Raw genomic sequence first — 9,230 nt, 5'->3', positions numbered from 1 at the left:
AAAATATAAACATAATCACAAGCAGAACAAAAGAGAAGGTAGTTGTAGTTGTTGTTGTAGAAGTAGCAGCCATGTTGTAGAGCCACGAGGAAAAAGGGCAGGAGCCCCCCCTGGGGGGCTCTGGCCCCCCAGCCTTTGGCTGGGGAGGGCTACAGGGACTTGGAACAGCATAAGACTGGGTTAAGTACCTGTAGCTGACAGCTGAAGAAGTTTCTCTGCTGTAAGAAGCAGCAGGAGCAGTGGCAGAACTGCACTGACCGAAGAAATGGTGGCAGAGAGCCAGAAGAGATAAGACCGAGCAGCAACAACAGACAGGCAGCACACAGAAAGAACTCCTGCAAGGAGGGAGAGAAAGAGAGCCAGCAGCAGAGAGACAGAGTTCAGGTAAGAACTGAAACCAAAACCCCCCAAACTTCTTGGAGACCCCTCCTAGAAAAAGAGGAGGATGACGGACTCTTACTTAAAAGAGTCATGGAGTGCTACAGCACTGCAGCGAGGAGCTGAAAAGCTCAGGTATCCTGGAAAGCTGGACCGGGACGGCCAAAGGAATGCAGAGGGGGTGACCTTGGTTCCCCCTCGCCGCTGCTGCCAAGCTAAACTAGCAGCCTGAGATCAGAGCACAGAAGCTCTGATAGAACTCTTGAGGCAAAAGCCTTTAACTGAAAGCTGCCGGAGATGTTCTGACTCAGGGGTGAATCCCCTGAGGAAGGGACCTTAATGGGGGTCTTACACCCCATGATATGATGTGGTGAAGCGAGTTTTGCCCCTGCTATGCAGCCAATGGAAGAGAAAGACCCTCGCTTGGAGACGAAGGGCTGAGGGGCTTGGATACCCCCTCGTGTGTACTGGCAGAGATCCAGCTACAGCTGCTGCATGGAAGAGAGAGAGATAGACTGCTACTCTGAAGAGAATGCTGCTCTGAAAGCGGAAAGGATCTTTCCTTCTTCCCTCCTGGACTTTTATTTGGAAGGGAGAAGAGATTTGATCCATTGTAAATACTTTTATGTCATGGTAGAGATAGCTACCATAAGATTGTATATAATGTATTGTAGTATTTATTTGTCCAGTCATTGTAATATATTCCCTTTCCCCCATTTTGAGTCTCGTGTGGTGTCTGGAAAACCCATCTCACATTGGGTTGAGATGTGGGAGGGGGCTTGGACTAGGGAATTGGATTTTTGGGGTTCTCAAACCATGACAATGTTAAATGTTCTGCATTGACAATATGATCCAGCTGCAATGACTTATGGTTTCAGCAAAATTCATCCCAGATCTGTGCACCACTGGCTCTCCCGCTAGCATAAACTTGTTCTGGCTTAGGTATGGCACACAGTTGCAATTCTCTCCACATAACCAAGAACATAAGTTTTCCAGGTAGAATGGTAAAAAATCATGAGCATAAATCTACTTTGTATAAATTGTCCCAAAGAGCCTCAACCAGAAAAGCGTGTTTATACCAGACCATCACTCTGCCATAGCATTTTTGATTTGGAACTTTGAGTCTTAAAACTGACTTCAGTGTATTGTCAATACATGTCGTCAGTCACCTATAGATAAAACTAAATAACAGCTCTTTTCTCAGCTTAGATATTTTGTGGGAAAAGTACTTTGGCTATGGAATGTCATAAATATCCTCTACATAAACATCATCATCAATCCCATCAAACAGTGATTATACAAATAAAAAAAGTGTGTCTAGTTGCCACTTACAGCTCCAGATTTTCTGCAGTTACCTAACTAGCTCATACGGTATAAGCAGCATAAAGTGTTAGCATGGAATTCAGCATGGAATTTTGGCTGGGGAAGACTTAGTGTTCTTCACAGTAGTTAGTAGGAAGTTGTGTTTTGGATTTGTGCTGGAAACAGCGTTGATAACTCAGGGACGTTTTTGTTACCACTGAGCAGCATTTACACAGCATTAAGGCCTTTACTGGTCTTCCCAGCACTCCACCAAGGAGGTGCACAAGAAATTGGGAGGGGACACAGTCAGGACATCTGACACCTGACCCAAGGGATATTCCACACCACAGAATGCATATTCCGCGTATAAAGCTGAGGGAAGAAGGAAGGGGTTGGGACATTGAGTGGGATAATATTTGTCTTCTCAAGTTAATGTTACAGCTGATGAAACCCTTTTTTCCTGGGATGGCTTAATATTTGCCTGCCCATGAGAAATGGTGAAAGAATTCCTTGTTTTGCTTTACTTGCTTTACTTTACAGCTTTTGCATAACCTATTAAACTGTGTTCATTTCAACTTGTGAGTTTTCTCACTTTTACTCTTCCAGTTCTCTCACCAACCCCACTTTGAGGGGGAGGGAATCAGTGGTTGCATGAGGCTTGGTTGCCAGCTGGGAATAATCCATGTCAAGGGCAACCTACCAAAATGATAACTGCAGAAAATTAGATCGTAACAAGCAATCTACTATCACAACTAGTGGCAGCTCCTATCAGGCTGTTTTTCATATATCTGCAGGCAGCTGGCAGACCCCAGGGCACTGTGAAGACACCCTGGCAGTGTGAGGAGAAAAACCTGGTCACTGAGATTCATAACTTGTCATTTACTGAGAGTTTACTTACATCATATAACAAGCATTGTTACTGAGTGCATGCATGAGTGGAAGAAAACATTCAGGTACTTGTTTAGTTCAGCAGAAAGAAGAAACTCTCTCTTACTTTAGGATGCTTTTTTGCAGGTAGTCCACTCTTGGGACAGGACCTGTTACTGTTCATTTCATATAACAAGTGCCACTGCTATCTGCAGTTCTTAAAACTTCTTTTGCAAAAGTTCTTTAAGACAGTTCAGTCTTGCTTGTTGAAGTTAAATGTAACGAGAACACCTTAAAAATTTGAAAGGAAATTTTGAGAAGACCTGATGGTCTATTTTCAGTCATCTTCCAAATACTCATATAACCATGAGCTAGTTAATGCTGCAGATTTTGAATACATTAAAAAAATGCCATCCACTCTAAAGATTCAGAGCTGAGCCACATGGCATATCTGACTGCAGTGTATATGAACCACTGTACTCCTACTGCTGTAAAAAGCAGAAACTGAAGCATCAGTGGATGAGAGGAGAAGGAATCTCTCTTGCAACTCTGACTTAGGGAAGCCACTATCTTTTAAGTGATGTGACTACTGCATGTAAGTCCAAGTAAACATATGATGAAGTTATTTTGCTCTCATTTTTTATCAATACTGTAGCATATAAAAAACCAGACTGAAGTAAGGACCTTGAACGAAAAGGAAGAAAAAATGGAAGTAGAACACTGAAAGGCTATGATATTTCTTTTCTTTAATGTGTGCAAGCATACAATAGTTCCTTCTGCACTTGGAATTCAATGTGCATGAGTCAGCCTGTCTGATATCAGTAATAACAGCTATAAATTCAGAGCTATTATGCACCCATGTTGTGTAGCTTGGGAGTAGTCTATTCTACCAGGAATAAGAAGGTCCTGAGCAGCTGCTTAGGGTTCTTAACCATTCTCAAGCAGGGAGCAGGCTGTCACCTGTTCAGCCCTGAGTCACAACTGCATGGGTACAGATCCAGCACTCTGCTCCCTGATAAAAGCCCGGGGCCCTGTAGGAGACACATTCTCTTGAACACAGCAGTGTTCAACCTATAATTTTCTTCTGCAAGAAATCTTTGCACGTTTGTTCTCCCAGCTTGCTTTCCACAGTCATTCATCTATACTGATTTGTAGACTTCTTCACTGTCCTCCTCCTCAATTCTTCCCGCTCATTTTTCTCCTGAGGCCTCCAAAACCTAAACATGGAAAATACATAATGTTGGGGGGATCAACATCTTGTAGTTTTGGCCTTCTCAGCACAGATGGGGATGACCAGGTGGATGCTGCTGGTGGTTATTCTCATGTGTCCTGCCCATGACATGGTCTCCTGGTGGCCAGCCCAAAAGTAGCTCTATATGACTGGCAGTACTTGGAGCTCATGTGCGATGAATGACTGCAATCCTGGAGAAATGAAGTGAAAGGCCAGGAAGGTGAACTTCCCAGTCCAGGCTGACAGATTCAACCCTGAACAGTGGTTGAGAATAGGGGCTGACAGGCTGAGAAAGTTGGGGTTGTTCAGCCTGAGGAAGAGAAGTTTGCATGGAGACCTCACAGCAACGTTCCAGTATCTGAGGAGGGCCTACAGGGAAGCCAGGGAGGGACTCTTCGTTGGGAACTGTAGTGATAGGACAAGAAGTAACAGGTACAAACTGAAAGAGGGGAAATCTAAGCTAGATATACGGAATAAATTTTTAACTGTGAGAATGGTGAGGCACTGGAACAGGTTGCCCAGAGCGGTGGTGGATGCCTCAACTCTGGCAGTGTTCAAAGCCATGCTGGATAAGGCCTTGAGCAACCTGGTCTAATGGGAAGTCTAATGGCAGGGGCGTTGGGACTAGATGTTCTTCAAGGTCCATTTCAAACCCTTAACATTCTATGATTCTATAAACAGTGGGCTGGCAATGGAGCCAGAGCTCCCTTTGCCGGAACGGGCCAACAGGTGCTCTCACACTTCCGTGCACCACCACGGCCTCACTCCTCAGAGGAGCTCGCAGCCCTCTACGGCCCTTCGGAGCCGTGTCTCCCGCGGACCCGGGACGGCCAACCCCCAGCCGCTCCCCCGCCCCCGCGCCGCAAACAACCTCCTGCGCCCAGGGCACCAGCACCCGCACCCGCAGGGCGAGAGCCGGCAAAGGGCGAGGGAAGGCGGCCAGGGCCGCGGGACTGGCGGGAAGGGCTCTCCGGGCGCCCACCGAGCTGTCCCGCCGTCTCGCCCATGGGACGGACGGGCGTAAAGAGTCGCCCGCGGGAGGAGCCCTCCTTCAGCACCGCCTCCTGCCGCCATCCGCCAGCGCTGGAGGTGAGGGGAGCGCGGTGTTGCCGGCCGGGAGGGTCAGGAGCGGCAGCGGGGGGTCCCCGCTCCGTCCTGGGCGGCTCGGCCGGGCGCCAGAGGCTGCGGGGGGCGGACGCCCCGCAGGCGGCGGTGAGGGCTGGGCGCGGGCGGTGCAGGCGGCGCGGGCGCTCCGTACCGTGGGTCCCCCCTCCGGGCGGGCGCGGCGTGCCCGGGAACTGCGGCGAGTGCTCTCCGGGTTCGTCTGGCTGCGTTTTGTAAGGCTGTTCGGTTCGGCCCCGGGGAGCGGGGCTGTGGGAGAGGGCGGGAGGCGCAGGTTTGAGGCCGGCGGGGCCTCGGAGCCGTGCTGGGGCAGGTGCTGAGCCGCGCCGGGAGCGGAGGGTCCCTGTCCCCGCCGGGAGCACCGCCGGCACCCGAGGCCTTAAAGGACTGGCAGAAAACGTGTCTCATTCCTGTGTTTTTTGCGTGTATGTTGGTTGTTTTGGGGTGTGTGTGTGTGTGTGTGTTTCTGTGAAGTTCCACAGACTTTTAAGTCTAGTAATTGTGGGACTGCAGCTTTTTAAGGAAAAAACATACCCAACAGCCTGTGAGAGAATGGTGAGGAGTAGGTTCCTGCATGCCTGAGGCGCTAGTTCTTTCAGGATTGAACTGTGCTGTGGCTGAACGGGCTTTTCCAGGTGCGCGCAGCCCGTCCCCTTGGAGGTCCGGCTGGGCGCCGCCGCGGAGAGAGAGGGGCTGGACTGAGGCGTCTCTGCCCAAGACGCTGATTTTGCTCAATAGGATCCGACAGCAGGAAAGTCTTTAAATAGTGAACTTACCTGTTACTACCATAGAGTAGCATCCAATATCCTGCTTAAGTGATCAGAGGCTTTTGGGTTGTCACCCCCCCGCCCTTTTCTCTTTAATGCTGTCTCTTCAAAGCTGAACTATGGTACGTGCGTTGCTTAAGGAAAACTTGGTATGGATGTTGTTAGCTCTCCCAAAGGAAATGTAAATATACTTGTTTCATGTTGCTTCTAGAAGGATATTCCATATGGTGAAGAAACAGTGGGTTTGTTTCCTTCCATTTAACAAAAGGATGAGCGTTTTGTATTTATGTAAATATTTTGAGCTAACATTTGAATAATGTAAGGTGGAGAAGGGCTCAGATCAAAATTAAAACCACAGAAACTCTTCTTAAACTGAAGCTAACATAAGGGGCATTGGCAGTTTGGGAATTCATGAATGTATACAGTAGAATCCACTGGGCTTTTTTTATATCTCAATGTAAATTTATGGGATGTTTATTATGATGGAGATGCTTTACAACAAAGTTCATTAAATGATCTCAAAATTTTTCCACCTTCAAAGCAGAGAATACATATTCTGATGAATGCCTAATGTGGTTGTTACTCTGACTCTTCCACAACATAAATAACGCTTAATTGATCACATCTCTTTCTCCGTCCAGATACTTTTTCCTATGCGTAATTGACTGGGTCTTTTCCTTCTACCTGTCTCAAAACTGATTCAAGAAAACCAAAATTGAACACAATTATTTGCTTCTCTTTTATTTTTAAAGATCAGTTTCTAATAATTTATTTATTGAGGGAAAAATAAAACAGGATTGTAAAAATGTTCCTGTTAATTAATTTTTACTGTATTTCATCTCTTTACTGGATTCTTCCCTTCCCCAAATTACATAAAACAGGGAGTTGAAAATCATATTCTAAATCTAGGAATTGATCCTTGAATCATTAAAAACAGCAGGTGGTTTCTTTCACCAAGTTCATTTGGTGCGGGTTTAAGGCTGTCTTTAGTTATGTGTTCAGGTGTTCTTAATATTGGGAAAATTTAAACATGATTTACTGCAATAGTGTGTGTTTGTGGAATTGTGCTGATTTTTCTTAGTGTTGTTTCTTATCTTCTTAGGTAGCTAAGGCATTTCTTTTTTTTACTTCTGACACCAACAGAATAGGCTAGAAACTACAAAAAGTACTTCCTCTGTGGTCACATAATGTGCTCCATATACTATTGCAAATATGCTTACTGATTCTTGCAGTCCTGAATGTGCTGTACTTAATCTATGTGTTTATGTTCTGTGTAACCAAGGCACTTTAAGTGTCTTGGCATTCTTGCCTCCTTTAGGGTAGAAACTGGCAAAAGCTTTTCCTTAGGCACCTGTCTGTAATACGCTGCCTCCCCTTCTCCCCCCAGTTCACGTTTTGTTTTAAGGGTGGATAAACTCTGGCGCAGCTTCAGCACCCTCCACGATACGTGCTGTGCTAGCAATTACTGAGAGCCTGCCTTTGTCTTATACAATAGTTGAACAAGGTATACTTGTTGGTGTTGCAGTGTTATTACTTTGCTTACTTGTTCACCTTCTGTGAGAAGGTGACCTGCTTAGTGGGTTAGGTAAAGGCTGTTGATATAGCCTACCTGGACTTTAGTAGATAGCCTTAGACACTGTCTCCCACATCATTCTCCTGAGAAACTGGCTTAGACAGGTGCACTCTTTGCTGGTTAAAAAAACTGGCTGGATAGCTGGGCCCAGAGAGTGGTGATAAATGGATTTACATCCAGCTGGTGGCTGGTCACAAGTGGTGTTTCCCAGGCCTCAGTATTGGTTTTATTTAATATTTTTATTGATGATCTGCATGAGGAGATCAAGTGTACCCTCAGTAAGTACACAGACAACACCAAGTTGGTCAGGAGTGCTGATTTGCTGGAGGGTAGGAAGGCCCTACACAGGGATCTGGACAGGCCTAGGTAGATGGGCCAGGGCCAGTGGCATGAGATTCAGCAAAGCCAAGTGCTGGGTCCTGCTCTTAGGTCACAACAACCCCGGGCAGCAATCCAGGCTTGGGGGGAGAGTGGCTGGGAAGCTATCTGGTGGGAAAGGACCTGAGGGTGCTGATGGGCAGCAGCTGAATATGAGCCAACAGAGTGCCCAGGTGGCCAAGAAGGCCAGTGGCACCCTGACTTATATCAACAATAGTCTGGCCAGCAGGACCCAGGGAAGTGATTCTCCTGCTGTACTTGGCACTGGTGAGGCCTAACCTCGAATCCTGTGTTCAGTTTTGGGCCCATCACTCACTACAGGACAGATATGGAGGTGCTGGAGTGAGTCCAGAGAAAGTGCAGTGAAGCTTGTGAAGGGTCTGGAACACAAATCCTATGAGGAGCAACTGAGGGAGCTGGGATTGTTTTGTCTGGAGAAAAGAAGGCTCAGGGGAGACTATCGCTCTCTACAATTACCTGAAAGGAGGTTGTAACTAGGTGGGGCTTGTTCTCCTCTCCCAAGTAACAGGTGATAGGGCAAGAGGAAATGACCTTAAGCTGCACCAAGGGAGTTTACATAAGATGTTAGGAAAAAATAGTGGTGGTCAGACTTTGGAACAGGGTGCCCAGGGAAGTGGTTGAGTCACCATCCCTGAAGGTATTCAAAAGACATGTAGATGTGGTACTTAGGGACATGGTATAGTAGTGGACCTGGCATGGTTAGCTTAACAGCTGGACTCAGTGATCTTAAATGTCTTTTTCAAACTAAAATATTCTGTGATTCTACTGCTGGTAATTATGTGGTGCCGTATTTGAAATTTATATACTGTGGAAGCTAAAAAGCAAACTTCGCTGATCAAGCAAAATAAGATGTGCATTTAAAAGCATTAAAATTAGCAGCTTGGTATATGTTTTATTATTTAAAACTCCATGCTGCTTCATAGAAAACTCTACAGAAGTTAAAAGCAATGGAATGCTTTTCTAAATGAAGTCTTTGCTGACAGTACTAAGCAGGGATTGGGAACATGCTGTTCATGTCTCCTCTACCATCCAGTGTTAGGTACAGCTTGGACCATTCCTTCTCCAAGTGTAATTTGTGTTTGAATCCATTTTGTACTGTACCTACTTGTTATGGGCTGTTATAACCCACTGCTGAAGGTTCTTGTTAATAACAGGCCGATTGTTTGAGTCATTAACCCTTAACATTTCAGTCTCTCACATGGGCCCTCACCACTGATATCCTAAATTTAATTTTCTCTAAATAGATCAAGTGTCTGATTTGTCATTGCAGATTCCTGCTGTGCTTATGTGGTCATATGTTTTGTCTTATTCTTCACATTGGTACAGTGCAAAAAGAGGTTTTTCTTCTTGTATGTGAGCAAGAAACTTCAAGTCCTCCTTCAGTGAGCTGGAAATTTCACTTTTTATCTTCCACTCTTCACTTGTGAACAAGAAAACTATCAACCTGTTGTGAGGTACAGTATTTACCATTTTGTTGTTATTTTCTCCTTGCTGGAAAACTCGCTGTTTTATTTGTGATCAGTGAAATAGAGAAAGTTGTAGGTGTTGCAAGTGCCTTGTATATTTTCACTATTGTCTAGATGTGCTTGTG

The 9,230-nt window shown here is 45.9% G+C and overlaps 1 protein-coding gene across 6 annotated transcripts in view; it reads left to right on the top strand.

Moving 5' to 3' along the window:
* Nucleotides 1-4,519: 4,519 nt before the first annotated feature.
* PIP5K1B (phosphatidylinositol-4-phosphate 5-kinase type 1 beta) overlaps nt 4,520-9,230 on the top strand; it is a 105,177-nt gene continuing 100,466 nt past the window's right edge. The window contains exons 1-2 of one of the 6 annotated variants that reach the window (XM_027634844.1): nt 4,804-4,867; nt 8,966-9,093. The gene's annotated coding sequence lies outside the window, so the exon portion shown is untranslated. Of the gene's footprint in view, nt 4,868-4,891; nt 4,991-5,074; nt 5,097-7,657; nt 7,961-8,965; nt 9,094-9,230 lie in introns of those variants that run through there. The other 5 variants (XM_027634838.1, XM_027634841.1, XM_027634840.1 and 2 more) reach the window with 5 other exon arrangements.

The sequence above is a fragment of the Corapipo altera genome, unplaced genomic scaffold, assembly GCF_003945725.1.
Source record: "Corapipo altera isolate COAL_440 unplaced genomic scaffold, ASM394572v1 61411, whole genome shotgun sequence".
Lineage (NCBI taxonomy): Eukaryota > Metazoa > Chordata > Aves > Passeriformes > Pipridae > Corapipo > Corapipo altera.
Note: the sequence above shows the minus strand (reverse complement) of the source record. Positions and strands in the feature narration are given on the sequence as shown.